General features: G+C 42.5%; 1 long non-coding RNA gene across 1 annotated transcript in view; it reads right to left on the bottom strand.

Moving 5' to 3' along the window:
* The window catches only part of LOC142827624 (uncharacterized), a 231,786-nt gene extending 223,442 nt beyond the window's left edge, over window positions 1–8,344 (bottom strand). The window contains exon 1 of the long non-coding RNA XR_012902320.1: window positions 8,240–8,344. This is a non-coding gene — a long non-coding RNA (uncharacterized LOC142827624). The remainder of the gene's footprint in view (window positions 1–8,239) is intronic.
* Window positions 8,345–17,976: the final 9,632 nt, after the last annotated feature.

The raw sequence follows: 17,976 nt of genomic DNA, 5'->3' as shown, positions 1-17,976 counted from the left end.
GAAGGGAGCAGCAAGGGCAGGAGAGTGTGGGAGCTCAAATCAGTTCATGGAGTATTTTTAAAACAAGGAGAACAAAGTAGAACTGGATTGTTAAACAACAGTTAGTCAATAGAGTCATCTGAAAATTATTTGTATGTGTGAGAAAAGAGCGGTATCCTTCTGCCCATGCTGGAGTGTGGAGAACCAGGAAAAAGGAGAGCTTGAAATAATTTAGGAAAGAGAATTGCATGGATTTTAGCAGACAGGGATTCATGGCAGCAGCCTGAAGATACAATGATCGGCTACGTCTAGACTGGCCCCTATTATGAAATAGCCATGCTAATTTCCAACTTTGGAATAGTAAAAACATGCTAATTCAAATTGAGGGGGTGCTTCAGTCGATGCCAGTAGTCCTGCTTCTATGAGGAGGAAGGGAAGTCGAGGGGAGAGTGTTCTCCCTTTGACTTCCTACAATGTGGATAGTGCCAAAAGTCAAATTAAGCTACTTCAACTTCAGCTACACAATTAACATAACTGAAGTTGCCTATCTTAATTCAACCTAATCCTATAGTGGAGACGTACCCTTAGACTGCTGCCAAGATGGTGTAAATGCTATGAAATATGAATTCTTCATTCACATTAGTGGCAGTGTTTTGCTTTTTCAGCGTGGTTGTAAATGACTGTCCAAGGCGAAAGTTCACGCTGCACACAAAGGCGGCAAATCCAGGATCTGGATGACACCTTAATTACAGACAGTAAATGCAAAGGAGAAATTTGAGATGCAAGAGGAGCTGAGGGAGGCTTCTCCTATCCAACAGAAACAGAGTATGCTGCCCAAGTCATAAGCAAAAGTTTGATTTGTTGAAATTCACCAAGACAGGGAACTTCGGGAGAAGTTATGAAAATGTGGCAAAGTATGTGTACAGTACAGAATTGTCAGCACTAAACTGGTAGCTGAGGAAGTCACAGGTCTAAATCTCCATCCAGCATTTAGCAAATGTACAGGTTAATGTTTAGGTATTAAGTGTAAAATTTATGAGACTCACAGAAGTCCTGCAATGAGGTTTACCAGCTAATTCGAATTAGAGGCTTTAAATCAGAATCCCGTTTCACTGCCGCGTGTAGACGCAGGCAGTTACTTCAGGCTAGTCAATTTCTAAAATGGCGACCAGCCAGGAACATGCAAATCAAGCACGGGATATTTAAATCCCGGGCTTGATTTGCAATTCCGATCGCCCTCATTAGCCTCCCTAGATCGATCTAGGGGGCTAGTGTAGACGTACCCGTAGTGAAATAGTTTTTGCTAATATCCAACCTGGACCTCTCCCACCACAACTTGAGACCATTGCTCCTTGTTCTGCCATCTGTCACTACTGGAACAGCCTTTCTCCATCCTAGTTGAAGGCTGCTATCAAATCCCCCCTCACTCTTCGCTTCTGCAGACTAAACAGACCCAACTCCCTCAGCCTCTCCTCAGAGGTCATAAGCTCCCACCCCCTAATCATTTTGGTTGCCCTCCGCTACACCCTCTCCAATGTGTCCACATCCTTTTTGTAGTGGAGGTCCCAGAGGTGTCAGTGTAGCAACAAATAGCAGTACACCATAGCCTTCTGTAGTATCAGAGCTGTTGCTATGCCCGACACAATGGCTATTTGAAACTTTACAGCAATGTTGGGAATCAAACCCAAATATGCCTGTTTCAAAACCACAGGCCCCTTTCACTGGAATTATACAAAAACTCTGTTAACTTTTACCAGTAGGGGCGTATGACATAGTTGTGCATCCCTTATAGTTTCTAGCAGAGGGCAGATATGCTCTCACCCACACCCACACACGCACTACTCTCTCTCACTTCATTATGTCCGTACAGTTCCTTGTGACCCAAAGTGTAGGAGGTGGTAAAATAAAACTGGGTTTGTAAATGTATGCTTGTATTAATTCCAGCAACTCCTTCAGCATGCCACTATTTCTTTATGGCTACAGCTCTTTGAACCCTTGTCATGGATGTCTGTTACAATCTTCCTTTCATAAAGTCACTGCCACTGCAACACGCAAAGTTGTAATAGGCTGATTTGTCACTGTCAGGAGTATTTTAGTTTATTCTCTCTAAAATGACTATTATTATTAAGGCCTCTCTGAGATTACTGTGTTCAATATTTGATATCAAGGAACTCATTTGTGGTTTTGCAAGAGAAAATTATTAGGGTCATGGGGCTTTTTACTTCTTTCTTTGTGTTGTTAAGAGGTGGGAAGCACTCTCTTTGCCCATGTACAGTAATTGCTGCCTGTAAATGAGAGCATCTGCTGCAAAGGGCAGAGCTTTCATATTGATCTACCATTTTCAGTGGGCCAAATAGAAGGTTTTACCTTGATGACTAGTAACTCCCATGATTATTTTAATGTTATATAGTGAATGGAATATCAAGCTGCCCTAGGAAGGACTATGTTACCACACTTCCATTTATGTCCACTGAGCATTCAACTCTGAGGATGACAATTGTCTATCCAAGTCGCCCTGGATTGTCTTGTGCTTCTTAGTATTCGTGGCTCACTCTCCAGTTTTGTGCCCTCAAAAACCATCATTCCCTTATTATAAATCATTCTCTTATGCTCAGTCAAACCCTGTCTAAATACCGATTTTTGTGGAACTGTCTCACTATTTCCCTTTGTCCTCAGCTACTACATGTAGGAATAGAAACAATATTGAAGTCTTTAATAATAATCCACTAAAGAGAGCTGTTTAAAACTACAGGAACACTCAAAGTACTGAGGAATTGCTTTTTATCCTGGCATCCAATGTAACATGCCAGAATTGTGTTGTCTAATTTAGAATGCAAACTCCCTGGGAGTGGGATCAGATCTTTCTCTGTGAGCCAGGTCAGGCTCTGAAGGAGAAGGGAGTGCCTTGTATGTCTTCTAGTAACATAGACATTGTGATTCTGTAAATTACCATAAGCTGAGGTACCTGGAAAGCACACTGGCAACAAATCTAACTCCCTTGTAGTCAAATTACTGCTGTTCCTTTCATCTGACCCAGTCCTGGCCGTTCTTACGTTCTGCATCCTACAGGAAACCGTGTTTTGAGTCTGTGCCCATACAGATCGAAGCACACTGTGACCATGTGACAAATCATTAAAGCTGGATGGATATTTTTATTAAATGGTCATACTTTTGTCAGAAAACAGTGTTATTTACTGTATAAAATAGGTTTAACTCACTGCACACACCAGGGGCTCCTTTCATCCCTTCGTTCCCACCGCCCCCTCTCCCCAACATGCACAAAAGTTCCCTGTGTGCCACCTTCCCATCTCCCTTTGTGTTAAGGACTCCCTGAATTCTATCCCTATGCCAGGAGCTCTGCAGAGTCCCCCTTACCATTATAGGGATGTAAAATCCTATTTAATTAGTTAACCAATTAAACATAGTATTTAAGCAGTTAACTGATTAAAGGGGAGTGGATGGAGGCGGGGGGAGTGCCTCCTTCCAGGAGTGCCTCCAGCCAGAGGAAGGGGGGGAGTTGTGGAGGAGGACTACTAACTCCTAGCCCCACGCAGGACTGCTCCTCACAGGGGCCCAGCAGGGCTGTTCCCGGGTACCAGTTATCCATTACCTGATAAGCATTACCCACCACATCCCTACTTTCCAAAAGTTTTCTGTGTCTGTTTTTAATTTCCTTCTTCCCGCCCTTCCACCCGCCCCCTGCCATGAAAGTGATGGGCAAATAGCTAGTGTGTGTTTGTTTTTCCTCTTTTTTTTTATTTTATTCTCCCTCTCTCTCTTTCCTCTCCCCCTCCGCCTCCACCACCATTGAGTGTGCTTCTGGGAAGCAATGCATTGGGAAGGAGAAAGGAATGAAGCCTCTTTAATTTTCAGCTGGCTCTGGATCTCTTTGCTGGCAGAGCATTTGCCTCTACAATTATTAGGCAGCTCTCAGCACAAACTGCAAGGAGCAATTATTTCAATCCAAATGGCTTTTCTAGGTTGCTGATTTTCACCAATATTTATAGGGCGCTGACCACTGATTCTCAGGACATGCCCACATATTTTGGAACTGATCTGTTATGTTGTTCAAGAGTGATAGTGTTACGTACACAGAAACATCACATTGAATTTAGGACCTTGCTTAACTTGCTAGGTATTCAGCACTGAATTAATCTTATTATCAGCCATTTCTATATCTGAACGATTGTTTTTTTGGGGAAAAAATGAATAATTTAGTCAAAAAATTGTGGTATTTGTCTCAAATTATTTGACAAATACAATTTATCTACAAAGTATTCTGATAATAATGGAAGGACGATTTGTGGTAAGTAGAGACGGAACCAAGTCAAAATCTACATCTGGGTCCAGACTGCAACTTGTCAATAGGTGTTCAGCTCTGGGATGGCTAGTTATAAAGATACGAGCCATGTCAAATCCTGATTTATTATTTAATATTTATGTTTTGTAGGGCCAGGAGACCCCAGTCAGGATTAAGGTAACATTGTGAAAAGCCAGCCCAAGGAGCTTACATACTAGGAAATCAGAAACAACATGACAAATCTGATGGGACAAATAAAAGTATGAGGAGGGCAATATGGATTGTTTGAACCTGCTCTGAGAGCAGTAGCGGGCATGGAAGTATGATGCTTTGTCACAGTGATATACATACTGGATCCCAAAAGGTTACATAAACCTTGGTTGAAATTATATATCTGTCGAATGCAGTATTGCCATCATTAAACATTCAAAGGTATTGCAGCAGGACCCCCAAAATCCAGAGTTTGGCTTAAAAATTGCAAGGTTTTAGAACATGAATACATCTGGGTCAGTGGGATGGTATTATTTAACTTCCAGGTTTTGAGCATCTAAGGTGCAGAAGAGTCACATTTTCATGAGTTTCTCCAAAGTCATCAGAGCTTTAAAAAAAAGTAAGTTTTTCATGATGAAAGCTGAGATTCTAATATATTTCAAGGGACTTCAGGAGCAAGTGCCACTCCTGCTAGATGTCTCCACAGATGGAACACTCACGGAGACTGGAGTAATCCCACACCAATAGAAATGTTCCCTTCAGGACATGAGCTGTGAGAGGAAGTTTACCCTGGTGCTATCCACACTACCCTCTCCTGTGGTTCCATCTGGCCTTAAAACTGCATTAATATCTGTCTTAATCATTCTCAATCTGGAATCTTGGCCAAGGACTAAATTTATTTTAAGAAATTATGTTTATAATGAAAATGCAAGAAATATTTATACCTCGGCATGTGTTTCTGATCAGAAAAGTGACTGAAAGAATAGCAGTCACATTCCAATCTCTCAATGATTTTCATATTGCATTTGCTCAGTCTGAAAGTAAAGATGAGTATGTAGAAAATTATTTGTAACGGTCAACCCTGCAAATACAACCTTTTGCTCTGACAGCCAAACTTGGTCCCGCCCTAGCATAAATATTAGCTCACACATTGTAATTAAAATAAAGGTAAGTAAAAATAAAATGTCTGCCATATTACTGAAAAGACACAATTACCACTGCAAAAACTGCTAGGAGGTCAATTTTTGCAGCTCAGTCAAACAAGTGTAGAGTTATTTGAGTCACCGTACTACCAAGACGATCATGATCCTAGAAAAAGTTTATAACTTAACTACTGTTTGGCACACAAGCTAAATGACATTAAATAGAAAATAATACATTAGAAATATCTTTAATTACAGATGGAGGCTAAGGAGTGCAAAGGACTTTCAAGTTCATCCTTACCAAAGTCAAAGCAAACTGGGATGCTGTTTACTGATCATATGTCAATATGCTGAATGGTGTTAAACAACAGTGTCTGAGCTCTGGCTGCCACCAAAATGCAGATTCGTAGAATTCTTTTCTGATCTTTGTCCCACCAGATGAAAGCAACATTAGGCAATTGTAACTTATGCTCCTTAAAGGGGTGTTTTTTCACATTCCTGGGCAACAGAAGTTATGTCGACCAAAGTGCTAATGCAGATGTAGTCTAAAACTCAGGTTTTTAGCGATGAAAACAAGACCTTAATTTCCCTCTGACAACCAATCGGTTCTCAAACTTTACTACAGATGAGCTATAAATGTATACAGGTTTCTTCTAATTTCTTCTGAGTCTTTACACTTCCGTCCAGCACCTGCTTTATTTTTATTTCAATTTTTAAAAGGAGAAAAAGGAAAAAACAACCTAAGCAGGTGAGCTATTTAGATTTATCAGGGGAATCTATTGGATACTTTTGTGAATAAAATTTAATTTATTTTCTAAGAATAATAAAGTCTTTTTCTGACTCTTAATTAGGGTGATCATATTTCCCTATCCCAAATATGAGACATCAGGTAAAAATGCCTGGATTTAAGCAAGTTCAACAGAAATCAATCAGCTATGCAATACAAATACCCAAAACAGTATTAAGTTGACTGAGCACCTAATACAAAGAAATATTGCATTATTATAACATTAATACTAGGTAAAAATAAAAAGATATATTTACAATTAAGTGGTTAACGGCTGGAGCTATTTCCCTACTCCAGGACCAGCCCTGGCTGCACTGACGACTCAGCCCAGCAGACACGGTTGCCTCCCAGCAGGGCCAGGAGTGCAGCCAGAAGCAGAATGTGAGGGAGTGGGTCTCAAGAGGAACCTGGAGGGAGAGGAGGTGCTCAGCAATGAGATAGTAGGAAAGATGTGTGTGTTGGAGGACTGGGGGGTTCTAGGCAGTTGTGATGAGACACGAGAGCCCTGAGCAGGGGTGGTGTTCAGGGTGCTGTGCTTCTGGCAGAGTTGCAGAAAGCTCTGGCCATCGGGAGCTGTGGGGAATGTTGAATCGGGGGGCGGGGAGGGGAAGCTGTGGGGCATAGATAGCATGGCCCTGCCCTTGAGGGAAAAGGGCATGCTGGAAGCACAGGTTCGGGTGGCCCACTGTTTGTCTTGATAACTGCCAGTTTGTAAATAATGTCCTCCCCTTCCATGCCATGCTCCATTGCCTCTCTCTGGTCCCTTGCTCTGGGGACTGACCTCCTGGGCCATGCTCCATTGTCCCTTTGGTGGCCCACAAAAATGTTTGGCTCGTGGCCTGCAGAAAGTTCATCTGGCCCAGACTCTGAGGGCTTCTCTCTCACAGGGAGCACTGGGCATGCAGGATTAAGCCCTGCGACCCTCACCTTGAGCCTCACCACTCATATCTTGGAGGATAGGAGTATGGATCTGGGCTTCAGTGGGGGTGTATGCTGGGGATACGGGGTGCACTGCAAATCAAGGATTCAGACTGAGGGGGTTCTGGAAATTCAGCTCCAGCCTTATGGGAAGGCATCCTGGTGATCGGGGCTCCAGTTCCACGGGAGGTCACTGGTGATTTGGGCTTCAGCCCCGTGTGGGAGGGCACCGGGGATCAGTGTTTCAGCCCTGAGGTAAGGGTTGTGGCTGTACTGGCTACAGCCTGACCCAGACCAGCAGGGAGAGTGGAAAATACAGGATAATTTGCCCCCTTTTTTTTTTAAAGAAGCAGTACATCTGAAAGAGGGCTTACAGGACTGTCCTGTTAAAAATGGGATGGATGGTCACTCTACTATTAATCCTGTAGTAAAGGTACAGTAAGAGAGAAATAGGATTCTCTGTAACCACACTTCTTTCTCAATGCCAGCCATTTCCCATTATCAGGGCTGTTCCCCACTCTGGCACTCCAAATGCAAAAGATGGGAGCCCACACGAGACCTTAAATACCTTGCTTATATAGGTTCTGCTTACAAAAACTCCCCAGAGTCACAAATTCACTGACTTTTGGGGAAGTAGCTGCCACCACCAAGTAAAACAAAAGAAAACCCCTTTCTTCTTGAACCCAGGAGGAAAGCACTTGGATTTCTTCCAGAGGGCTACTCCCAAGTTCCTTTATCACAAGATAGCTTGAAAAACAAAGAGAAACCCAACTGAAGTTTCTAGTAGCTGACCGCTTAGTTTTATGCAAGCATACACACACACACACACACACACCCCCTCCTGTTTCTTTCCAGGACACAAGAATCAAATCATCACCTTAAAAAAAGGTGCTTTTATTAACAAAACAAAAAGTTATACTTGATAAAGCATACTTGGTTGCTTAGTGTTACAGAGCAACTGAGTAAAACAAATTAAAACACAGAGAACATCTCTGGGTACCCTCTTAGATAGTGAATGGGGGAGGGAAGTCATAGATTCACAAAGAGAAGTTTAACCAAACAAACAGCCAAAAAGAAAAATACTCTGATCACGACTAAATACGCTTTTTCCCCTCTACTCACGATCCATGCTGATCCTTACTTCAAGGAGCAGTTCACTCCTATGCCCAATATTTTAGTCTTGAGGTAAGGGCTGTAGCTGCATCTGCTCCCTTCAGCCCTTAACTTAGAAGACACACAAAGGAAACAGCAGACTCGGTATGTATACCAATTCAAATTTCAGCACTGTATCCCACTGGTCCTTCTGACTTCCCTCCCTCCCCCCTCACCCCGCCAACGTCCTCGCTAGCTACCTCAGCTTAACCCTTTAGTCACCGAGTGCTGGCCAGAACACCTCCTATCCATCACATACTTCTAACCAAGAAATGCTGGATGTAGTTCAGCTGGAAATATGTTAATATTTCTCCACATTTTGTGTAGAAAGGTAACACTGGGATAAAGTGTTTCACTGAAAGAGAAGTAGAGGGACTTCCTTCAAGTCTGGAGAGGGGTGAGGGAAGAGGACTAAATAAGGACAGAAATAAAATCAGATTTCTGTTCTAACAGGAGAAATATCTTTAGTCTGATTTTTGATCTGAGGAAGTGGGTCTGGCCCACAAAAGCTCATCAGCTAATAAACCATCTTGTTAGCCTTTAAAGTGTTACATAGTCCTGTATTTTGTTTCAGCTACACCAGACTAACACAGCTACATTTCTATCATCTTTAGTCTGTTTATCTCTGAAAGAACAGATGAGCCAATGTCTCCCAGAAATGTTGCACAACTTCCGCTTTAATAGCACATAAAACCAATTACAACAGATCTATTCAAATGAGAGCTAATACAGGTTCTTTAAACAGAGAGCTAGAATAACACTGCCCCTAATAAGATGAGGAGTGAACCCTTAGACACCATGCTGCCCTTCCGTGTCTCTTTTCCATGATTTTGGGAGGGAGAAGAGTGAGAGCTGTGAAGGGTCATTTCAGTTATTTGACTGAATACCAAATATGTGTCTCTGTATTTGATGAATAACAAATTCAAATAGTGGGTCTAGGGAAAAGATCCAAATTGTGAGGAAATCTTATCAAATTTACTTAGCAGTCCTTTTAAAATAAAAATGTGATGCATTCCGTTGTCTGATTTCCTGAAGGGCAGCTCAATAACATGCACTGTACTTTCAGTTCTTACTTCTCAATCACAGCGATTGGCATTCTTTTGCAGGACTCACTCAGCAGTCGTTTGAGTAGCTACTGTGATGTTGCAGTTTTGCATCTGATCTAAAAGACATATGGATCTAGCACACAAAACAACTTCATTGGGAGCTCAAGGTGCTCTGCACTGCACAGGAATTGGTGTTTAGATAACAAGTTACGATTGCTGTGCTAATACAAAGTGGAATTTAGTTGCTTTTGATATTTCTCAGCACCTCACAGGCTCTGTTCTTATTGAATAAAAGTCCATTCTTACCACCAGTTATAGGGCCTGATTCTGCAAAGTGAAGAGGGCCTCTTAAGGGATTAAGCTGTGTTTAATGGGAACTGAAAAGTCACTGGAAAATGTTAAGAGCAAGTTAGACAAACACCTGTCACAAATGGTCTGCATCAGGGTTTCCCAACCTATGGGTCAGGACCCAAATAAGGGTCATCATTACATTTCAAAAGGGTCACCAACTGTCTCCCCAGTGGCTTTGCCCTTCCTCCTCCCCCCGTTTATGAATTGCCTTGGGTCACCAAATCTTCCTGAATTGTCAAAATGGGTCCCCATCTGGAAACGGTTGGGAACCGGTGGTCTAGATGGTGCTTGGTCCTGCCATGAGGGAAGGGGTCTGGACTTGATGACTTCTTGAGATTGCTTCCAGTTCTGTTACTCTATGATTTTAATCTCAGCCCCTACAGGAGTTTCTATGCACTCTGCAGGATCAGGCCCATAGAATAATTCTCCAGACTCTTGCCATTGAAGCAGTACAGGCAGTCCCCGGGTTACGTACAAGATAGGGACTGTAGGTTTGTTCTTAAGTTGAATTTGTATGTAAGTTGGAACTGGTACATATTGTAGGGGAAACTCTAGCCAAACATTTCTCCAGAGCTCAGTTTTATTCTCCCACACCTCACTTCCCTCAGTCCTTTATTCTCAAGCTGAGGTGTCTGCTGAGAAAAGCCGCTTTGCGTCTCCCTGGTCTGCTGGGAGGGGGGCGCTAGCTTCACATCTCCCTCGTCTGCTGGGGGGAAGCAGCTAGTGCGGGGTTGCCTCACCCCGTTTGTAAGTAGGGATCCGATGTAAGTCGGATCCATGTAATCCAGGGACTGCCTGTACTGATGATCTCTGCCATGGTAATGAGTATACTCAATGGTATGTTTGGTTTTAAAAGGAACCATGTGCATTAATTGGTAGTTCCCATTTAAAATGTTAATAACCTGAGCCAGTTTTAGTCCAAGTTGGAAAAGATACAGCACTTTACACAGGACTGACATGTAGATGCTGCCTTCCTGAAGTCATTAGCAATATTACTACAGATTTCAAGGGGCAGTCTGAAGTCCTAAGCATCTGAAGTAAAAAAAGCTATTTTTAAAAAGTTATGGTGTCCAAAACCCCATGAGAACATGGAAAAGATTTGACAGGTTTATCATTCAAAAGTGTTCTTCCCAATTTATTTCACACCACTTTCCAGCATGAGACTTAGCACACAAAAAAAAGCAAAAGAGGAATCTGAAAGGCAGACAGAAGAGTGTCAGTAAAAGAGCTGAGCATGGAAAAAATCTTGGGACAATTACAATAGTCATTAGGATTTACAATGGTAACTGGGTAGCAAATGATATTGCTATAGCATCTGATGACCTTTTCCAATCACTGAATCATTTCCCTTCTCCAGGTACTTATGAGTTAAAAATTATTAATAATCCTATTGTATAAATGAGGGATCTGAGGCACAGAACACCTCAGTAAATTGCCAGTGTCACATTGGAAATCTGTGGTAGAACTCAGTCAAGAGCTCCCACGTCCTAGTCCAGCGTCTTTATCATTACACCACCCTTCTTTCACCAGACCATTACTATCGCAGTATTGTCTTGGTAAAATCACAAAGGATGATGAAACTTGCAACGCTCACGGTGTTTTGCCACAACCAGCTAAGAATCCAAGTTGGAAAGTAATTGAAATACTTCTGATGGATTATATCTATCAAAGGACAACCTATCCTAAATGCTCAATTACTGAGGGACAATCTACTCTCATTCCTATATTTGCTTTCTACAACCAACTCACTGTATTCAGCTTCTAATATAAACTGTATAATTAAATATAGTTACCTAAATTTGGATTATTGCAGACTGGGGCTGACAGACTTGCTGGGCGCCTGGACAAGGTAGGGGAAGCTGGCTTCATGCCCTAAGAAGGGATGGGGCCTCAGGTGGAAGAGATTGGGCTGGAACTAGCTTCCCCCCAGGCAACCTCAGTGCCACCTGGCACACACCATGCATAGCCCAGGCAGCCCTTAGCACTACCCAGAGCACGCTACCTGGGGCTCCAGCTGCTGTTGCAGCAGTGGCAGTAGTGGCCAGGAGCCTTGGACCTTTTTGATTTGCCAAGCCCCATGGCAGTTGCCCCCTCCTGTTGGTGGACCTGCTAGCAGATTATGTACTATATGCATTGTATGACTTTTTAAACCAGATTTTTTACTTTTTGATAATCTACTCACTACAGCCAGGGTACAAACACTCTTTCCTTAACCTGCATTATGTAATTTTAACATTGGCTTTAATGAAAAAAATTAAATCTGTTCCATACTGAGTATTTTCCAGCCCTTAACCAAAGATACGGTGACCACGGCACTGGGAGTCAAGAGTAGAAGCCTGGGAGCGTAAGGCAGGGAAATCGGAAAGGGACATTAGAGCTATGACTGATAAGGGACCCTCCCTCACCCATGGTTAAAAAAAAAAATGGAATAACTATCCTCTAAATATAGCACACCTTCAATTGTTGAGACTCTTTGGAATTCCAGGGATGATTTCTCATTGCTCGTTTTCTAGTTCCAGAGATCCTGTGAAGGCTAGGAAAGACAATGCTGCCTTTTATCTCTTTTCATATTATAATGAAAAAGTTGGCTCCTTTGGAACTCATTAGGTGCTACATAATGTTCTTCCATTATTCTATTGAACAAAGATTTAATACCTCAAAGAGATACAATCCAATGTATTTACAGCATTGATTGAAACTGACACAAATAAGATCAAGACATCATCTTAGTGGTAATTTCTGTCATACTCTTTTCCAGGAACAGTGCTCTTCAAAGCCCAAAAGATCTCTCTGTCAATTTAATTGTATGCTGTTCTAAGGAGGGTGCTGATATATTGGCTAGGATCCCTCAGTTGTGTGTAATGAAGATTAGCCAATAGCTGGTAAAGCTCGAAAGATTCCTGTCTTTTTCATTCAAGATTGAATAGTATTATAATTTATTTTGAACATTAGGCTGCAAAACCATCACTCTGTACAGCAATTCTAGATTTTTGTGACAAGGTTTGGGCTTACTGGTAGTATTGCCTAATGGTTAGGTTGTTGGGCATCCACTCCTCCCCTCCCCTCCGCCTTCTAAACTCCTCTGCTGCTCACCAGAAACCAGACTGATACTGTGATGAGACACCTCTTCATTAAATAGCTGGGTCATCAACATAGCTCACCCCCTTCCTGAGTAACAGAATCCAAATACATAGAGTCCTACATTGTCACAACAGGCTCCATTTCCTGATTGCTGTAGGTGACTCTCCCATGCCTTGGGGTTTTCAGTATTGCTACCCTCTCCTTACTTCTGATAGGTGTCTGTAGAAGGAAAGATCATAGTTCATGTCCTCCTCCTCAAGAGTGGCTGGTAGGGGTGCCTGGGCTCTCATTACTCAGTTTGGGGAGCCCTTCACCACCTAGTAGTTTCACCTTTTTCAGTTCAAACCAGGGTCACTGCTTCCTCAGTTGTGGATCAATTACTTTATCATTCACACAGGTGAGTTCTCTATAAACCCTGCTCAGGACTGGATCATCCTTCTGTTCACTTACAAAGTCTAGGCCTGACACCAGTAGGTCTAGGTTCAAGGGATGCTAAGTCCCCAGTTTTCCTGAATACAAGGAGTGGGGGATTCAGCTCCTGCTGAGATGACCTTTCATAAAGAGATCTTCTGTCTTCCTGCCTGCTGCTAACCCACATGGTTCTTGTAACTCAGGACCCTCTACAGGAGGGTCAGTTCCTTCAGACGTGTCCTGACCCTGCTGTCCACACAAGAAACAACTTTGTTTAAGAAACCCATCCTTTCCCCTGACTGATCTGTAGGGAGCTGAGGGTCCATGGACAAGCCACCCTTAGGATAGGGCTTTTTCCTTAGCTCTTTAGTCCACATGGTGTAGGAAGGCCATTAGTCCAATTATGTATTAGTTAGTCTTTTTGGCTGAGTAGTACCCTGTCCAGTTCTGGGACAAAATTGGATATGGCTTTTTGGATAAGAACATACGAACGGCCGTACTGGGTAAACCAAAGGTCCATCTAGCCCAGTATCCTGTCTACCGACAGTGGCCAGCACCAGGTGCCCCAGAGAGGGTGGACAGAAGACAGTGATCAAGCGATTTGTCTTCTGCCATTCCTCTCCAGCCTCTGACAGACAGAGGCCAAGGACACCATTTATCCCCTGGCTAATAGTCTTTTATGGACCTAACCTCCATGAAATTATCTTTAAAATCTATTATAGTCCTAGCCTTCATAGCCTCCTCTGGCAAGGAGTTCCACAGGTTGACTACACGCTGTGTGAAGAAGAACTTTCTTTTATTAGTTTTAAACCCATTAATTTCATTTGGTGTCCTCTAGTTCTTCTATTTAGGGAACTAATAAATAACTTTTCTTTATCGGCCCTCTCCACACCACTCATGATTTTATAGACCTCTATCATATCCCCCCTCAGTCTCCTCTTTTCTAAACTGAAAAGTCCCAGTCGCTTTAACCTCTCCTCATATGGGACTCGTTCCAAACCCCTAATCATTTTAGTTGCCCTTTTCTGAACCCTTTCCAAGGCCAAAATATCTTTTTTAAGGTGAGGAGACCACATCTGTACACAGTATTCAAGATGTGGGCGTACCATAGTTTTATACAGGGGCAGTAAGATATTCTTCATCTTATTTTCTATCCCTTTCTTAATAGTTCCTAGCATCCTATTTGCCTTTTTGACCACTGCTGCACACTGCGTGGAAGTTTTCAGAGAACGGTCCACGATAACTCCAAGATCTCTTTCCTGATTTGTCGTAGCCAAATTAGCCCCCCATCATACTGTACGTATAGTTGGGATTATTTTTCCCGATATGCATTACTTTACACTTATCCACATTAAATTTCATTTGCCATTTTGTTGCCCAATCACTCAGTTTGATGAGATCTTCTTGGAGTCCCTCACAGTCTTCTTCTGTCTTGACTATCCTAAACAGTTTGGTATCATTTGCAAACTTAACCACATCACTCCTTACCCTTTTCCCCAGATCATTTATGAATAAGTTAAACAGGATTGGTCCCAGGACTGACCCTTGGGGGACACCACAGTTACTCTTCTCCAATCTGAAAATTTACCATTTTATTCCTACCCTTTGTTTCCTGTCTTTTAACCAGTTCTCAATCCAAGAAAGGACCTTCCCTCTTATCCCATGGCCATGTAATTTACACAAGAGCCTTTGGTGAGGGACCTTGTCAAAGGCTTTCTGAAAATCCAAGTATACTATATCTATTGGATCCCCCGTGTCCGCATGTTTGTTAACTCCTTCAAAGAACTCTAATAGACTAGTAAGATATGGTTTCTGTAAAGGGAAATCCTGTTGACTTTTGTCCAACAAATTATGTTCTTCTACATGCCTCACAATTTTATTCTTTACTATTGTTTCAACTAATTTGTCCAGTACTGAAGTTAGACTTACCGGTCTATAATTGCCCGGATTGCCTCTAGAGCCCTTTTTAAATATTGGTGTCACGTTGGCTACCTTCCAGTCATTAGGTATGGAAGCCGATTTAAAGGATAGGTTACAAACCACAGATAATAGTTGAGCAATTTCCCATCTGAGTTCTTTTAGAACCCTTGGATGAATTCCATCAGGTCCCGGAGATTTGTTAACATTACGTTTTTCTATTTGTTCCAAAACCTCCTCTAATGACACTTCAATCCGGGACAGTTCCTCAGATTCATCACCCACAAAGGACGGTGCAGATTTGGGAATCTCCCCAACGTCCTCAGCAGTGAAGACTGAAGCAAAGAAATCATTTAGTTTCTCCATAATGGCTTTATCATCCTTGATTGCTCCTTTTATAGTTCAATCATCTAGGGGACCCACAGGTTTTTTAGCAGGCTTCCTGCTCCTAATCTACTTAAACATTTTGTTATTTCTTTTTGAGTTTTTGGCTAGCTGTTCCTCAAAATCTTTTTTTCCTTATCTTATTACATTTTTGCATTTGATTTGACAGTGTTTATGTTCCTTTCTATTTATCTCACTAGGATTGGACTTCTACTTCTTAAAGGATATCTTTTTGTCCCTCGCTGCTTCTTTTACATGGTGGTTAAGCCACGGTGACTCTTTTTTAGGTCTCTTGCTATGTTTTTTTATTTGGGGTATACATTTAAGTTGGGCCTCTATTATGGTGTCTTTAAAAAGTTTCCATGCAGCTTTCAGGGATTTGGCTCTAGTCACTGTGCCTTTTAATTTCTGTTTAACTAACCTCCTCATTTTTGTGTATAGGGAACACCATTTTGAACAGCATGTCACTCCATGTCCAGTAGCGTGACCTCATACATGTGCTGTATGCAAGGTCAGATTGGTGGGAGTGAGGCAGCATATTTTTTAAAATGGCTTCCTCTAGGCAGCATGACCTCACACACACTCTGCAGTTGATTCCCTGAAGTGATGAAATGTCTGGTATTCTGGGAATGTGTACGTGGCTGCCCTGATCTAGGGCCAGGCTTCTGTAGCTATTGTCTGTCATCATCAGTGGAGCTAGGCTACTATACAATTTCCCAAAGTCCCCTGCCTTCCTCCCGACCAATAGGTTCACAAAGAGCAAGTCCCAGGAATGTGCAACTTCAGATCTTGGAGTTCTAGGAGTCAGGCCTGCAGTCACCATATAATTTTATGTCAGCCTCATTGTATTGACCAGTGCCTCAGACCTTCGCTGCTAATTTTGTACCCCATCTGAGACTGTGTTTATGTCATCGTTCCAGTAAAACCTATTAAGCCACCTGCCTCCCAGTTTGCTTTTCAAGTTGGAGCCATCACCACTAATGTTCTTTATGGCTCTGGGCTACTGCTCAAGGTCAGGACCCCAGTGGGTATCATTCTGAGAAAAAGCAATGTTGGTGGGTCTCAGCCATGATGTCAAACACGTTTAAGATAGCTGCCATGACCCCACGTTTAAGATAGCTGCCATGACCCAGGCATAGTCTTATGTAGCTGCAATACTGAGGCCCTGATATACAACTTGGGCTTCACCTGTCAGATAGGGTGTCAAAAAATAGCCCAGTGTTTGGATGACCACTATGTTGCAGTGGTGAGCCACTCCTGGGTGATGGGGAAGACTTCTGGGTCATTTTCAGGTCCCATCTTTGTAAGTATTATCAGAATGTTTGGGAGAACAAGGTTCAGGGGCCCTGTCTCATGGTTTGCGTTCTCACCTGGCATCATAAAGGGTTACCTTTAGATGGACCAGGCACAGTTATTTCTCTTGCAATTGTGCTGCTAACTCCCAAATGAGTTGGTGGTGTTGTTCCTGGTTGTTATTGGTTGGAACAGCTGGTTGTTACTATTGTTGGGCCTCCTATTCTTGTTGACTATCAGTCACTTCAACAATTCATGTATATCCATTTCCTCTTATTTCTCTCCTTCCACTGTGATTTTTTGTTGTTGTTTTCCTTCTAAGCCTTACAGCTGACCTAAGACAATGCCCACATTCTCCATTAAATTGTAATAGTAACTGGGCTTACCAAGGGCATTGCTCAAAAGTTAAGCCACTTGGCCTTCACCTTCCCCCATCTCTGGGCCTCTCAGCGGCAACTAAGCCAACACTGTGAAGATGCACTTACTGTTGGGTCTGAGTCACAAATTTACTTTGCACCATTCCAGGATAATAGAACCGAAAGAAATATATAGAGTACCACGTTCAATCAACATGATCTGTGTAAGTGATTTATCTTTACTTTGGATCTTTCAGCATCATCACACTCTTCCTACTTCTGAGAGGGAAGTGTGGAAGAAAGGTTTAGATCCCTTATGCAACCTGGGTATACAGTAAGCGAGTCCATGCCTTCCCACTCCACTGGGCCCCATGAGACACAACAATTTCACATTGTTGAGTCCCTTGAGTAGAGTGACTTGAGGCTGCCTACCTGGGCCACTTCCTACCTTTGCCTCCCAGTAAAGTCTCAAAGCCCAGCATAAGATAGCAAAAGGAAAATACCTGAATCTTCAGTACAGCTGGGCTCAAGTGACAATCCGTTTCTGACAACTAAGGCTTCTGCAGTCAGGCCCTATCAGAGGCGGGCTCAGGCGGGTCATTTGGCCCAGGCCTCAGGAGACAAAGGGTCCTGAAATGTTTTTCTACCAAGTCATTTTCAGTTATTATACACCTTACAGTTATAACAGTGACAAGAAGCTATATATACACGCACACTTGCTGCAAAAAATTCATTTAAATAATTATGGGACCTCGGGCCTTCTCCAGTTTTTTGGTCACATCCGAGTTTTCACCTGAGTGACTACAGTAGCTTCTGTGATTAGTGATTCTACATTATGAAATGCTGTTTACAGTCTTTGCATAGTTTA

This window comes from Pelodiscus sinensis, chromosome 3 (genome assembly GCF_049634645.1).
Source record: "Pelodiscus sinensis isolate JC-2024 chromosome 3, ASM4963464v1, whole genome shotgun sequence".
NCBI lineage: Eukaryota > Metazoa > Chordata > Testudines > Trionychidae > Pelodiscus > Pelodiscus sinensis.
The sequence above is the reverse complement of the archived record's forward strand: the minus strand, read 5'-3'. Positions and strand labels throughout refer to the sequence as shown.